The following is a 16098-nucleotide window of genomic DNA, read 5'->3' on the forward strand; positions in this document are numbered from 1 at the left end:
AAGCAGTCATAAGGTCTTGGGTGACAGGTGCGACTTGATGATCTTTGGGGTCTTCTCCAACCTTACTGATTCTACGATTATCCTGGCTTGTATCAGCAGTAGCGTGACCAGCAGGACTAGGACACTGGTTGTCCCCGTGTGCTAAGCACTGGTGAGGTCACACTTTGAATACTTGTTTCTGTGATTCTGAAAACTGAAACATTCAGGTTGGAAAGACCCTCAGGATTGCTAGGTCCAACTGATAGGCCCCTCAATCCAGGAAATTCATGATCAAGGTGCTTTTTTTCAGAAATGTACCATATTCCCATGTCTAAAATGAGAGGCAGTTTCCTACTGCATAATCTTCTGTTATGCACAGTCACATGGTGAACATCACAGCCTAATCCTACACAGAGTGTCTTCTGCCAAAGAAGGTCCTTTGGGAACTTTGTGGAGGTCAGAAGATTTTTGTCCTTGGCTTGTTCTGTAATGGCTCTTTCAACATCTGGGGCTATCATATTTTAACATCATCTTAGAATAGACCAGGTGGGAAGAGACCTTCGAGATCATCGTGTCCAACCCATCAACCAATCCAACCTACCTAAACAACTAACCCATGGCACCAAGTACCCCATCAAGTCTCCTCCTGAACACCTCCAATGACGGCGACTCCACCACCACCCCAGGCAGCCCATTCCAATGGGCAATCACTCTCTCTGTATAGAACTTCTTCCTAACATCCAACCTGAACCTCCCCTGGCACAGCCTGAGACTGTGTCCTCTTGTTCTGGTACTGGCTGCCTGGGAGAAGAGACCATCATCCGCCTGTCTACAACCTCCCTTCAGGTAGTTGTAGAGAGTGATAAGGTCACCCCTGAGTCTCCTCTTCTCCAGGCTGAGCAACCCCACCTCCCTCAGTCTTTCCTCATAGGGCGTGTGTTCCAAATCCCTCACCAAGTTTGTTGCCCTTGTCTGGACATGCTCCAGCAAGTCAACATCCTTCCTAAACTGGGGGGCCCAGAACTGGACACAGTACTCGAGGTGTGGCCTAACCAGTGAAGTGTAGAGGGGCAGAATGACCTCCCTGCTCCTGCTGGCCACACTATTCCTGATGCAGGCCAGGATGCCATTGGCCCTCCTGGCTGCCTGGGCACACTGCAGGCTCATGTTCAGCCTACCATCAACCAGTACCCCCAGGTCCCTCTCTGCCTGGCTGCTCTCCAGCCACTCTGACCCCAGCCTGTAGCACTGCATGGGGTTGTTGTGGCCAATGTGCAGAACCCGACACTTGGATGTGTTAAATCTCATGCCCTTGGACTCTGTCCAGCCTGTCGAGGTCCCTCTGCAGAGCCTCTCTACCCTCCAGCAGATCAACTCCTGCCCCCAGCTTGGTGTTGTCAGCAAATTTACTGATGATGGACTCAATGCCCTCATCCAGTTCATCAATAAAGATGTTAAAAAGCACAGGGCCCAGCACTGATCCCTGGGGCACACCACTAGTGACTGGCCGCCAGCTGGATGTGGCACCATTCACCACCACTCTCTGGGCTCGGCCCTCCAGCCAGTTCCTAACCCAATGCAGTGTGCTCCCATTCAAGCCATGGGCTGACAGTTTGGCCAGGAGTTTGCTGTGGGGAACGGTGTCAAAGGCCTTGCTGAAGTCCAGGTAGACTACATCCACAAGCCTCCCCACATCCACCAGGCGGGTCACCTGGTCATAGAAGGAGATCAGATTGGTCAGGCAGGATCTGCCCTTCCTAAATGCATGCTGGCTAGGCCTGATCCCTTGGCCATCCTGTAAGTGCTGTGTGATTGCACTCAGGATGACCTGTTCCATAATCTTGCCTGGCACTGAGGTCAGGCTGACAGGCCTATAATTCCCTGGCTCATCCAAGCGGCCCTTCTTATGGATGGGCACCATGTTGGCCAGCTTCCAGTCCTCTGGGACCTCGCCAGTGAGCCAGGACTGCGGGAAAGTGATGGAGAGTGGCTTGGCCATCTCATCGGCCAGCTCTCTCAGCACCCTAGGATGGATCCCATCTGGTCCCATGGACTTGTGGGGATCCAAGCTGCTGAGGAGAGTTCCATATATCTGCTCATGGAACATAGGGAAACTGTGCAGCTCCCTGGCTCTTTCTGCCAGCTCTGCAGGCCAGCTGTCTGGAAGACGTTCTGTCCTTCTAGGAAAAATTGAGGCAAAGAAGGTGTTAAGTATCTCTGCCTTTTCCTCATCCTTTGATACAACATTTCCCTCCATGTCAACCAAGGAGTGGAGGTTGTCCTTGCCCTTCCTCTTGCTATTAATATATTTATAGAAGGACTTTTTGTTGTCCTTCACAGCAGAGGCCAGTTTAAGCTCCAAATGTGCTTTTGCCTCCCTAATTTGCTTCCTGCATGATTTGGCAACATCCTTAAATGTTCTGTGGGTTGCTTCCCCTCTCTTCCAAAGGTGATACACCCTCTTTTTTTCCCTTAGTTCTATTAGAATTTCATTAACCATCCAGGCTGGCCATCTGCCCTGGCGGCTCATCTTCCAGCACATTGGCACACCCTGTCCCTGTGCCTTCAACAATTCTTCCTTGAAGCAGGTCCAGCTCTCCTGGCCCCCTTTATTTTTAAGGGCTTTATCCCAAGGAACCCTCTGAATTAGTTCCTTGAGTAACCTGAAGTCTGCCCTCCGGAAGTCCAGAGAGGAGGTCTTTTTGATGCTCTTCTTAGCTTGACCAAATACTGAGAATTCAATTATCTCATGGTCACTGGCTCCTAAACACCCTCCAACCACCACATCACCCACCAGCCCTTCCCTATTGGTGAAGAGGAGGTCAAGCATAGCCTTGCCCCTGGTAGGATCTCGCAGCACCTGGGATAAGAAGCTGTCCTCCATGCACTCTAAGAACCTCCTAGACTGTCTCCTCTCTGCTGTGTTGAGATCCCAGTAGATGTCAGGCAGATTGAAGTCGCCCATGAGAACAAGGTCCGGAGATCTTGAGACAGCCCTAAGCTGCCTATAGAATGCTTCATCAACATCTTCCTCCTGGTTGGGCAGTCTATAACAGACTCCAACCAGGATGTCTGCTCTGCCAGTCTTCCCTCTAATTCTTACCCACAAGCACTCAACCCGATCGTCCCTAATCTCCATCTCAATGGCATCTAGTGCCTCCCTGATGTACAGGGCTACCCCTCCACCCCTTCTTTCTTGCCTGTCTCTCCTGAAGAGCCTGTAGCCGTCAATTGCAGCGCTCCAGTCATGTGAGTCATCCCACCACGTCTCTGTGATGGCACCTACATCATAACTTTCCTGCTGCAGCAAGGCTTCCAGCTCCTCTTGTTTGTTACCCATGCTTTGTGCATTAGTGTACATACACTGCAGCTGGGCGGCTGGTTTCACCTCTGACTCTAGCTTATTGCCCCCAGACTCTTGTCTGAGGGGACTAGTTTCAGCCCCTTCCCCCTTCAAAACTAGTTTAAAGCCCTGTCGATGGGACCTGCCAATTCCCTTCCCAGGATCTTTTTACCTTTGGGGGACAGGCCGTTCTCATATCCTGTGACCTTTCCCCTTCTCTGGGACAGATGTACTCCATCTGTTGCCAGCTGGCCTGGTGCAGTAGAATGTTTCCCAAGATCAAAAAAGCCAAAATTCTTTGATTGCACCAGCCTCTAAGCCACTTGTTCACTATAGCTGCTGTGGTGGGTGGAAGGGTAAGGCCAAGAAGCCTCCTCCCTTCCCCCTTGTAAAGTAAAAGGGAAAAAAAAATTGAAGGGAAAGGAAAAAAAAACTCACAAGCTGAATTAGCAAGGCAGTGGAGCTATATTTACAAAGCAGTGTAGGATTTGCAGGGGAATATTTACAAATTTACAATATCTACAATATATACAAAGATATACAATAAAGTAACACAGAAATGAGAGTAGCCCCCCTTGCCGAGGGGGTTCCCCACCTCCTCTTTCCCCTCTCTCCCCCCTTTCCCCAGATTAGGTTAGAAGAGAGAGAGAGCAAAAGAAAGAAGTTAAAAGCAGTTTTGTGTTAATTGGAAAAGCAGTTAATACAGGCCTTATCAAGTTTGTCAGTTTGAAGGCCGGAGCCTTGGCAGAAAGCCCAGCACAGAAAGCTGCTGCACTGTGGAGAGGCGGAAGCAAGACTGAAGATAGGGTGCCGGAGTGCCCAGGATAGTCCCAGCTCACTCCCAGTTCAGAAGGTGCTTCCTCCCACTTTACCAATGAAATAGTTTAGATTATTTTCCGTTTACCAACTTCCGTCCACCATATTCCCTTTCTTAAGGGGACAGCGTTAACCGGCCACAGCTGCTGACTTGTTTCTTATGGTATTCCCTCCTGCAACTAAGGGTATTGATGAAAAAATTATTTGTGCACCTGACTCCTCAACCAGGTCTCCCAGGGCCCTGAAGTCATCTTTTATAGCCCTGGGAGTCCTGGTTGCAACATCATCATTCCCTAACTGCATAACTAGTAAGGGATATGTGACCGTTTGAGGCGGTGCCTTTAACAAAGGGACACCATGGCCGAATGTTTTATAAACAAGACAGGTCTAAACTAATTTCATTGGTGGAGAAGCAGGGCACTGCCTTAGGTTTTGATTCCCAGTGAGACTGGTCTCACTTAGTCTTGCACTTTCTCCTTTCGCAGCTTGCGGCTTCTGGGCTTTTGGCCAGACTGACCTTGAGCAGATAAGGCCTCTTCTAACACATAACTGCTTTTAATTAACATTTGGTCTTTTTTTCTCTCTTTCTAACCCTCTTTGGGGAAAAAGGTGAGAGAAGGGGGTACAGGGGGAAACCCTTCCTCCAGACAGGGGAAGGGAATCTCATTCTGTGTTACTTTGTTGTATATTTCTGTGTATATATTGTAAATATTGTAAATTCTGTATATAAACCTGCATTCCCTATACTGCTTTGTAAATACAGCACACAATCTCTTTGCTAATCTGGCTGTGTTTTTTTTTTCTTTCAATTTTTCTTCCCTTCACTTTACAGGGGGGGGAGAAGGCCTGGCCTTCCCCTCAACCCTCAATAGGATAGTAGTCAGAGGGCTGCACCAGGCTAGGCAGCCTTCTGGTAACATCATTAACTTGGGCTCCTGGCAGACAACAGAGTTCCCTATGAGATGAGTCTGGCTGACATATGGGGCCCTCCGTTCCTCTCAGAAGGGAATCACCAATAACAATTACCCACCTCTTTTTTTTGAGGGAGCAGGTCCTGATGCCAGGGGAAGGCTGTTTAACCTTAGGCTGTTTAGCCTCAGGGAAAACCCCAGATGGTGTGTCCTCTGGCATCAGGACCACCTCACCCTCGATCTCCAGTGCTCCATACCTGTTTTCCAAGAGCAGCGGGGAAGGTGAGGGGAGGCAAGGAGGTTTTAATTTGTGTCTTTTGAGAGGAACCTGCGTCCATTCCCCTCTGCTTTTTGAATAACCAGCCTCTGCTGGAGGAGCCTGCAGAGCCTGCTTACTCTGATTCATCTCCTTCCTCCTCTGGTTCATCTCTTTCCTTCATTCCCTTACATTTCTAAGGCTAGCAACCTCATCCTTCAGTCTGGCCACCAGATCCTAGGACTATAGTCTTATGATTACAGAGACAAAAAGTATGCATTTTCTACAGAATTGTGTTTCTCAATTACTACAAAACCACACAAACCACTGATATTCACAGTATGTGACATTAACTTTGATATGGTATTTTGTACTTTGGCTGACCTTTCACTCTTTCCTTACAAGTGAAGTAGGCCAAAAAAAGGGAGAGGTGTTGCAACTGGCCAATAGCATTCAGGCATGCTGTACAGATCAAGGACATGGTGAACACTGATATTTTTCACAGGCTAAGTCATTAAAATTCCTCTATTCTGATTTTATAAGTAAAGAACTGACAAAGGCACAACAGGAATCTATTCTCTTGATAGTGATTTAATAAAAGAAAATGTTCTGAGCCATTTTCATTACTGCTTGGAAGCTTTAATCTTGTGGACTTAGATTCTGTTCATGAAAACCTTCAGATCCCCTTATAAGCTACAGAAAGTGAAGGGAATATTTGCAGTTTAATTATACATTTAAACATTTTGGAGAGTGAGACCCAGTTTGGAAGAGTGTTGTGATGTCTAAATGAATGGCTGTTCAAGTAACAGAAGGCACTGTCTCAACATACTGTTGGTTTGTCATAGGACATTCATCTGGGTTTTGCACAGAAGGGGAAATCTGAGAAGGAAATATTTTTCTTATATTACTTTTTCTCTATACTGCTATTAACTTGTGAAAAATGCCAGTCAGATTCTTCTGTTGTCTTTAGTAATCTTTGAATCCTTTTGGTTGGGAAATACCTTTAAGATCGTCAAGTCCCCACTGTTAAATCTGTTCTAAATCACTCCAGGGATGGGGACTCCCACCACTTCTTTGGGCAGCCTGTTCCAGAGCTTGGCAACTCTTTTGGGGAGGAAGCTCAGGTCAATTCAATATTTATCCTGATTAGTGTTAGCTAGTAGGAATAAAACCAAAACCACAAAGAAACTAAGCAATTGGACCCCAGAAGAACACGATTCTTATTTTAAATTGTTCCTAATTTTTTTAAAGGATTTAAGGTAATGAAACCACATTTTAGAATGAAACTTCAGCTTGAACTGAAAGAGAAGGCAAAGCATTTCATTATGAAAAGAACAACCCCTCACTTTCCATAATTCTACAATGGGATCCTCCACATTAAAAACAAAATGAAAAATCAACAAAATAGAATGTTTTTTTGGTTTTGTTCAACCTCAGAATGCATTTTCTATGCAAAAAGGCTCTTAAACCAGGAAGAGATTACAACGATGCAGGAAATATTTTCAGAGAGATCAAGCAGTATGTTTGAAGAGTCCTGCCTTCTCTTAGTAAAGCCAAGAAATGAAGGACCTTCAGGGGAGTCAGTTTCATTGTTGGTGGTTTGCTGTGGGCTAGGACTTGAGTACATCCATTGCAGGTGCATTCTTAGAAGAGACAAAACTCTTTCAAATGCTTTGGTGCAGTAAAAAAGGCAGAGATTATAAATCTACAATAGGCTGTAAACTATGATTGAGTCAGAATTCTATTGTCAGAAAAGGCATTGGGATGCCACCTACAAATTTCATAGAAGCACTGAGTCATAGAATCACAGAATGTTTTGCATGGGAGGGACTTTTAAAGGTCATCTAGTCCAATCTCCTTCAATCATTAGTGATATCTTCAGCTAGATCAGGGTGCTCAGAGCCCTGTCCAACCTGCCTTGGACTGTTCTGAGGAATGGGACATGTGTGACCTCTCTGTGCAACCTGGGCCATCACTTCTCTTTTAGTTTATTCATTATTCATTTTGCTGTCACAACAGGCCCTACTAAAAAGGCTATCCTCATCTCTCTTGTATGCCCCCTCTAAATGCTGACAATCCCCAGTTAGTTCTTCCAAAGATATATTGCTGTCCAATTAGACAAGCTAGTTGTAAATGTCTGTCATATAAATGCCTTCACACCTAAGAGTCTGGCCACTGAGGAACATCAAAACAACCAGTAGGTGGACCAGGCTGCTAATGTTCAAGTGCCACAAGCAGACAAGGACTAGCAACATAAGTGTCAATTATTTTTAGCTCAGTGGGCCATGATACTTCAGGCCATCAGGGTAGGTATGCAACTAAGAGATGGGCTTATGACTGAAAAGTGGACTTGGCCATGGATGCAATTGCACAAGTCATCTATGAATGCAGAACATTATGCTGTAATTAAACAGGTCAGGTGATAGAAGCATCCCAAGGGTATACCAAATTATCTTTTCCCATTACAAATCCATAATTATGAGAAATTGATGTAGCTACAAAATTTAATGTCATAACCTAACAACAAAGACCACAGCAAAGCTGCACCTCTAACCTCATGCCCAGAAGCAATAAAAACACAAAACTCAATAACAATCAGCAGTAAAGCCAGCACAGCTCCAAAAGCAGCTGTAAAAACAAGCACCAGAGAATTACACCCAGCATCCATCCTATGCACACCACCAATATAATGAATGCTCACAAGAATCCTGGCAAAGCCATTAAAAATGCATCCCTTCAACACCCTTAAATTAAAGCTCCATGATTCTCCTGGGTGAACTCTTTAAGTCAAGCTCCATATAGACACTGGACACCAAATAAACTGTCTACATTTAACCCACATCTGGGATTGAACTATAGAAGTTATTCTATCACCCTATACCCCCTCCCCAGCAGAAGACTGTGAAGAGAATAGAAGAACCTCAGGTTGAAATGAAAACAAATGTAATCAGACAGCAAAACTAATATTAATTCTAATTTTGACACAAAGTACATAAATTTATAGTCAGCTTAGTGAGCATACCATGGTGACAATAAACAGGAAAGCAGTCTGAAGGAGTGAGCTCTGTTGCCAGTAAACTTCCCATTTTAGACTGAGCCTGATGTTTATGATATAGGACACACCTGTAGGCAGCTTAGGTCAGCTGCCCTGGCTTTTGTCCCTCCCAGCTCGAGCTCATGCCTGATGGAAATGCTAGTGGATGGCAGACCATGGTAATCCATAATAAGTGGATTGAGAGCAGCCCTATGGAGAAGGATATTCTTAAAGGTCTTTTCCAACCTAAATGATTCTGTGATTCTATTTGTTAAGCACTGGACCAGGCTGCCCGGGGAGCTGGTTGAGTCACTATTCCTGGAGGGAATTCAAAGATGTCTAGATGTGGTGCTGAGAGATGTGGTTTAGTGGTGGCCTGGCAGTGCTGGGTTATCTGTTGTACTCAATGATCTTAAAGAGCTCTTCCAACCTAAATGATTCTATGAATTTATTCTATGACACTATTCACAACCAACCCTTTAAATCCATGGATTCTAGAAGTTCTCTATCTAGGAAGAAACAGGGAGGATTTATCAGCTTTGCCTCCTCAACTCTGCATGTAGTGCATGCCTGGCGACAATTCTGTACCTATTACTGAGCACAAAAATACCTCCATGGCAGTGCTTGCATACACATGCACCCACAGTGCTGCCACACAGATCAAATCTGCCTGGAACAAACCCCCAGCCCTGACATGTGGCTAACCTTGTTTTTTTTGTCTGCTAGTTCCCCACTAGGCTGAAATGCCTTTGAGTGATTCTGTTCTAATGTCACATTTCCATAAAGTCTATACAGTTGGCTTTCTGCTAAAAGAGTACAGCAGGAGAACAAAAGTACTAAAAAAGTGTCATTAGTGTTTTGAATGCTAGACTTGGGATGGACTATGACCTTGCTGGATAAATCACAACAGAAAAGTAAGGTCCTTTCCTCCCAAAGTGTGTCATATAAGAGAAGAGACAACAGATTGCTGCAGACAGTTGGAGAAATCAAAAGAAACTGTGAGAGAATTTTAATTAATATGATAAGCTATCATCTCAGCATACTAGTGTGTATCTGCCACTGCCCAGTTTTGACTAGAAAGTGAGTCAATGGAAAACAGTTTCAGCTCTACTAGTAGTCTTTGGGTTCCCAGACTGTTACTGAGTCTGCAGCATGATGTAGACTGTGATGGTCCTTCTTCACAGAATCACAGAATTATTGAGGCTGGAAAAGACCTCTGAGATCATCAAGTCCAGCATCTGACCTAACACCACCACACCAGTTAAACCATGCCACCAAGTGCCACATCCAATCTTTTCTTAAAGACTTCTAGTGATGGTGTCTCCACCACCTCCCTGGGCAGTCCATCCCAGTGCCTAATCAGGCTTTCTGTGAAGAAGTGCTTCCTAATATCCAATCTAAACCTCCCCTGGCACAGCTTCATACCATGCCCTCTTGTCCTGTCACAAGTTGCCTGGGAGAAGAGCCTGACCCCTACCTGACTACAACTTCCTTGTTGGTAGTTGTAGAGAGTGGTAAAGTCCCCTTTAAGTCTCCTCTTCTCCAGGCTGAACACCCCCAGCTCCCTCAGCCTTTTCTCATCAGGAATCTCAGGATTCTCAGGAATCTCACCTGCCATGAAAAATAGAGCTGCACTCCTGTTACCAAGTACTAGAGCATGTGGTGGCAGCTGTTGTAGCACCTCTGGGAGAAGCAGAGACAAGAGGGTTGTTGTCACCAAAAGCATGAGGTCAGCTAACTCTGTGTGTGTGGTATCCCCATGGAGGCATGGCTTTGGCTGTTGATAGTATCGTTTCAATCTGAGGACATCAAAGGAATAAATATAACTTTAATGGGTGATAACACAGCTGTGTTAAAGGCGTGGTCATCTTTGCCTGTGTTCGGTTTAGAAGGTTCTCACTGGCAACTAGATGGAGATGGCAGAAGTCTTTCAGCAAAAGTGGGAGATTACTGGAAGCAGGAGCAGTTATGCACATTAGGCAAGTTATCATAGAATGTTTTGTGCTGGAAGCGACCTTCAAAATGCATCTACTCCAACATCCCTGCAGTGAGCAGGGACATCTGCAACTAGATCTTGCTGATCAGAATCCCATCCAACCTGACCCAGAATGGTTCCAGGGGTGAGGCATCTACTGCCTCTTTGGGCAACTTGGGCCAGTGTCTCACACTCTCAGTGTAAACAATTTCTTCCTTATAGCTAGCCTGAATTTCTTCTCTTTTAGTTTCAAACTGTCATCCCTTGTCCTGTTGCAATAGGTCCTGCTGAAAAATCTGTCCTCATCTTTCCTATAGACTCAGTTTAAGTACTGAAATGCTGCAATAAGGTCTCCCTGCAGCCTTCTCTTCTCTGGGATGAACCACCCAAACTCTCAGCCTATCCTCACAGCAGAAGTCTTCCAGCCCTCAGATAATGTTTGACCTTGGTTCTTGTTTGTCTTGTGCTGAGGACCCCAGAACTGGACACAACACTGCAGGTGGGGTTTCATGGAGAGGGGAGGAATTGCCTCTCTTGATCTGAATGACTCTATGATACTCTCTGAAGTTTTGTTTGAGGAGAAAGGTTTTATGGTCATTGTTGGGCTCTTCGTAGCCCTGTCATAACACTTCTACCTATCCTGCTGTGTTTCAGGTTCAGTCCTTCTAGAAGTAGAAGAATTGGAGATACTTTCAGGTATTTACAGTATCAAACTTCTGAAGGGAGTAACTTATCATAGAATCAATAAGGTTGGAAGTGACCTCAAAGATCATCAAGTCCAACCTGCCCCAGGCAGCTCTCCCCTGCTTTCCCCTTATGCTCTTGGATCCCTGTTTCTCAGCATGTAGGATTTCCCTACTCAATTCTGCCTGTGCCCTAGCATGATTCTTCTGGGGACACAAGAAAGGAGCTGCTCCAGTGGAAAGGGAGCTGCAGTGCTCAGCTCAGGCTGGATGTTTTCACAGTTTATTTCACAGTATAACTAAGGTTGGAAATGACCTCGAGGATCATCGAGTCCAACCTATCAACACAGACCCCATGACTAGACCATGGCACCAAGTGCCACGTCCAATCCCCTCTTGAACGCCTCCAGGGAAAGTGACTCAACCACCTCCCAGGGCAGCCCGTTTCAATGACGAATGACTCGCTCGGTGAAGAACTTCCACCTCACCTCGAGCCTAAACCTCCCCTGGCGCAGCCTGAAACTGTGTCCCATTTGTTCTGGTGCTGGTTGCCTGGGAGAAGAGGCCAACCCCTTCCTGGCTACAACCACCTTTCAGGTAGTTGTAGAGGGCAATGAGGTCACCCCTGAGCCTCCTCTTCTCCAGGCTAAACAATCCCAGCCCCCTCAGCCTCTCCTCATAGGGCTTGTGTTCAAGGCCTCTCACCAGCCTTGTTGCCCTTCTCTGGATATGTTCAAGTGTTTCGATGTCCTTCTTAAACTGAGGGGCCCAGAACTGGACACAGTACTCAAGGTGCGGCCTAAGTAATGCAGAGTACAGGGGCACAATGACTTCCCTGCTCCTGCTGGCCACACTATTCCTAATGCAGGCCAGGATGCCATTGGCCCTCTTGGACATCTGGGCACACTGCTGGCTCATATTCAGGTGGCTGTCGATCAGCACCCCCAGGTCCCTCTCTGTTTGGGAGCTCTCCAGCCACTCCGACCCCAGCCTGTAGCTCTGCATGGGATTGCCGTAGCCAAAGTACAGCACTCGGCACTTGGACTTGTTGAATGCCATCCCATTGGATTCTGCCCATCTGTCCAGTCGGTCAAGGTCCCTCTGCAGAGCCCTTCTACCCTCTAACTGACTAACATCTGCTCCTAACTTGGTGTCATCTGCAAACTTGCTGATGACTGACTCAATCCCCTCATCCAGATCATCAATGAAGATGTTAAAGAGGACGGGGCCCAGCACTGATCCCTGGGGGATGCCACTGGTGACTGGCTGCCAGCTGGATGTGGCACCATTCACCACCACTCTCTGGGCTCAGCCCTGCAGCCAGTTCCTAAGCCAGCACAGAGTGTAGTGGTCCAAGCCACGAGCTGACAGCTTAGACAGCAGTTTGTTGTGGGGGACGGTGTCAAAGGCCTTGCTGAAGTCTAGGTAGACCACATCCACAGGCCTCCAAACGTGCACCAGACAGGTCAACTGATCATAGAAGGAGATCAGGTTGGAGAGGCCGGACCTGCCCTTCCTAAATCCATGTTGGCTGGACCCGAGCCCTTGGCCATCCTTCAGGTGCGCAGTTATTGCCACCAGGATAATCTGCTCCATCAATTTCCCTGGCACTGAGGTCAGGCTGACTGGCCTGGAGATTCCAGGTTCCTCCATCTGACCTTTCTTATGGATGGTGACCACAATGGCCAGTTTCCAGTCATCTGGTACCTCACCAGTGAGCCAGGACTGGAGGAAGATGATGGAGAGCGGCTGGGCCAGCTCCTCTGCTAGCTCTCTCAGCACCCTAGGACGGATGCCATCCGGTCCCATGGACTTGTGAGTGTCCAAGTGGCTCAGCAGGTCCCGAACTAATTCCTCATGGATTACTGGGGCACTACACTGCTCCCCAACCCCATGGCCCAGCTCTGGAGGCCACTTGTCCTGAACTCCTCCTAGCTTGCTGTTAAAAATTGAGTCAAAGAAGGTGTTCAGGACCTCAGCCTTTTCCTCGTCTTCAGTCACCATGTTCCCCTCCAGGTCCAATAAGGAGTGGAGGTTCTTCCTGCCCTTCTTATTGTTAGATCCTCCAGGAGCTGCTTGCTCATCCAGGCCGGTCGCCTTCCCCGCTAGCTCACCTTTCAGCATGTAGGAACTGCCAGTTCCTGTGCCTTCAAGAGCTCCTGTTTGAAGTAGGTCCAACCCTCCTGAACCCCTTGGTTCATGAGGGCTGGTACCCAGGGGACTTTACAAATAAGTTTCTTAAACAGGCTGAAGTTCACCCTCCAGAAGTCCCGGGTGACGGTTCTGTTGGTAGTCCTCCCTATCTCCCTGCATATTGAAGACTTCACTATCTCGTGGTCACTGCACCCTAGGCAGCCTCCCACAATCACACCTCCCACCAGCCCTTCCCTATTGGAGAACAGCAGGTCAAGCAGAGCCTGTCCCCTGGTAGGCTCGCTTAACAGCTGTGTCAGGAAGCAGTCCTCCATTCGCTCTAGGAATCTTCTGGACTGCCTCCTCTCTGCTGAATTAAGTTCCCAGCAGATATCTAGGAGGTTGAAGTCGCCGACGAGGACAAGATCTGATAATCTTGTGACGGCCTCCAGTTGTTTGTAGAACAATTCATCAGCCTCCTCATCCTGGTTGGGTGGTCTGTAACAGATTCCAACCAGGATGTCAGATTTGTTAGGCTGCCCTCTGTTCTTGCTCCTCAGAGGGAGCTGACGGAAGGCACCTGCCTGGCAGAGAAGTATTTAATTGCTGCTAGAGTTAAAGAGGTAGGGTGGGTGGCTCCCAGAAGGTTCTGGTCGGCATGAGGTGAACTGAATCTTTGCCTTTTGGCAGTATCAAGCTCTTATATCAGCTCTGTGGATTGGGGAGCCACAGCCTTGGTGGTTCTGCCTGTCCTAGCCTGTGCACAGCTTCTCAGTTCCTCTGTTGCTGACTGGTGAGGTCATGCTCTGTATCTCCCATGGCTTTTTGCAAGTTCTGCCCATTGTGGTTTTTTGTGCGGAGAGTGGGATCCATCCTGCAATATAAACCCAGGGAATGGAGTACAGGGACTGCTTGCAATGTTCTCTCCTGGTTTTAACCAGAGAATTTGGTTTGGGTTTTTTTATGACTTCTTAGTAGTTGCTTTTACTGCAGGGGAAAATCCTACTGGACTTGAGGCTCTTGGTGCTGAAGGTGAGGTCAGTGAGGTCTGCCAGTCAGCTGGCAGCATCTGGTCCCTGCTGAATCTGCCATTGAGGGTGGTGAGACACTGGAAAATTTAGGAGCCAGAAACATTAGACTTATGTCTCAAAGGCCAAAACATGTGCTCCTGCTGGCAGCATTGACCAAGATGCACCTCCTTAATTACAAAGGTTAGAAGAGACTCCAAAATTAGGTAAAAAAAAAAAAAAAAGCCATCCCTGTGAAGCTTTGAATTAGGAGTTATCTTTCTAAAATCTGTTCAGCTTAGCCATGAGTTATCCAACTCACTGAGGTGAAAGAACAATTGTCTCCTCCTCAAAGGAGATGATGGTTTAATGGAGGGTCTCCAGCCTGTGTTTTTAAGGAGGTCATAATTTAGAGTGGCCATAACTTTCATTTATTTGTCCTGGAAAGATGACAGACACTGATTACTAACTGAAAGTTTGCATTATCAAGTATTGTGAGTTCACATTGTTTACTTATTGTTTGTTTGTTTTCCCTTTTCCCCTCATTTTTATGCTATAAATGTAGTGTCTCAGGGTTTCTGGAAAGGACACAGGGTTTAATCATGTTACTGCGTGCTGAATGCTGTGAAAATTCTTCATTCCAACTCAGATGGAACACCATTACAATACTCTTATCGTCTGCTAAGAAATTAGGCCAAATTGATCCTGGGCATAATTCTGATGATGTCAGTGATGTTACACCAGGAAGAGCTTTGTCTCAATCTATTAATATGATGGTGAGATAGAAGATAAATTTAGCTATTGAGTAGTAGAAGTTCTGCTCTCATTGACCAGGACCTGTTGGTGCAATGTTTTGAAACTACAAAGCTCTGCAAGAGTGCTAAATGTTGTTATTGTTACTGCTATTATTATTTTTGAATGGACTGTATATGGTGAGGAAGAAGGTCAGGGTATTGTTTCATTCTCCTCCTCTCAGTTTTTGGCAGTGCACTTTTCTTCAGCAGAACTGACTCTGAACCAACAGTAGGTGCAAGTGGGACCATTATTTTTTACCGCTTCATTTATTTTGCTTTAACAAATGACTTTGTTTTATTTCTTGCCTCATTCCTCTCTGTTCAGGGACAGTTTAGCCCTTCTGCAGGTGTTCAGAGGTATTCAAAGACAGGGGTAATTTGTAATGAGTTCTCCACTCACACCCTTCCAGCCTGCCTTTGTGATCCATTCAGAGGTCTTTAAGTGAAGCTAAAAATTAAATGAAAAAATATAGACTGGGATCTGCTGTCTTTAGTCGATGAGCTGAATTTAGGCACTTAGAATGAAAATGCAAAGGGGGTAGAATCCAATTATCATTAAGTGGGTCAGTTTTTATATGGAGAGGGGGCCTCTTCTACTTCTGAAGGTACAGCAACATGTGATCCGAAATGGAGATGTGGTGGGTACAGAAGCAAACAAGATGAGATTCATGCATGGGCAAAAGCAGAAGTCCCAGATTTGTTTCTTTTCCACTGTCTGTCTGCATGAAGTTGCATATATCAATAAAAAGATGATAACCAGGAGTATAAGACCTCCTCCTTTCTCCCCCAGATTGTCTTACTGTGCAGAAGAAAACAATCTACTCATCTGGCTTTATGGCATCCAGAGTAGATCGATGAAGCTGATGAAAGCTCTAAAGAACAAGTCTTGTGAGGAGTGGCTGAGGGACCTGTGGTTATTTATCCATGAAAAAAGAGGCTCAAGGGAGACCTTCATGCTCTGGAAATGAATGGAGGTTGTAGCAAGGCGGAGGTCAGTCTCTTCTCTCAATTAGCAAGCCAGAGGACAGGAGGAAAGAGCCTCATATGACACCAGAGAGGTTTAGATTGGATGTTAGGACAACTTTCTTCCCTGAAAGAGTTGTCAAGCACTGGAACACCCTGCCCAGGTCAGTGGTGGAGGCACCATCTCTGAAGGGATTTAAAAGC

General features: G+C 46.3%; 1 protein-coding gene across 1 annotated transcript in view; it reads left to right on the plus strand.

Annotated features, from left to right (window-relative positions):
* MSRA (methionine sulfoxide reductase A) overlaps nt 1–16098 on the plus strand; it is a 687752-nt gene that overhangs the window by 285094 nt on the left and 386560 nt on the right. The gene's annotated exons all lie outside the window — the stretch shown is intronic.

Source organism: Melanerpes formicivorus, unplaced genomic scaffold (assembly GCF_026170545.1).
Source record: "Melanerpes formicivorus ecotype bairdi unplaced genomic scaffold, bMelFor1.0.p_v2 SCAF_9, whole genome shotgun sequence".
Lineage (NCBI taxonomy): Eukaryota > Metazoa > Chordata > Aves > Piciformes > Picidae > Melanerpes > Melanerpes formicivorus.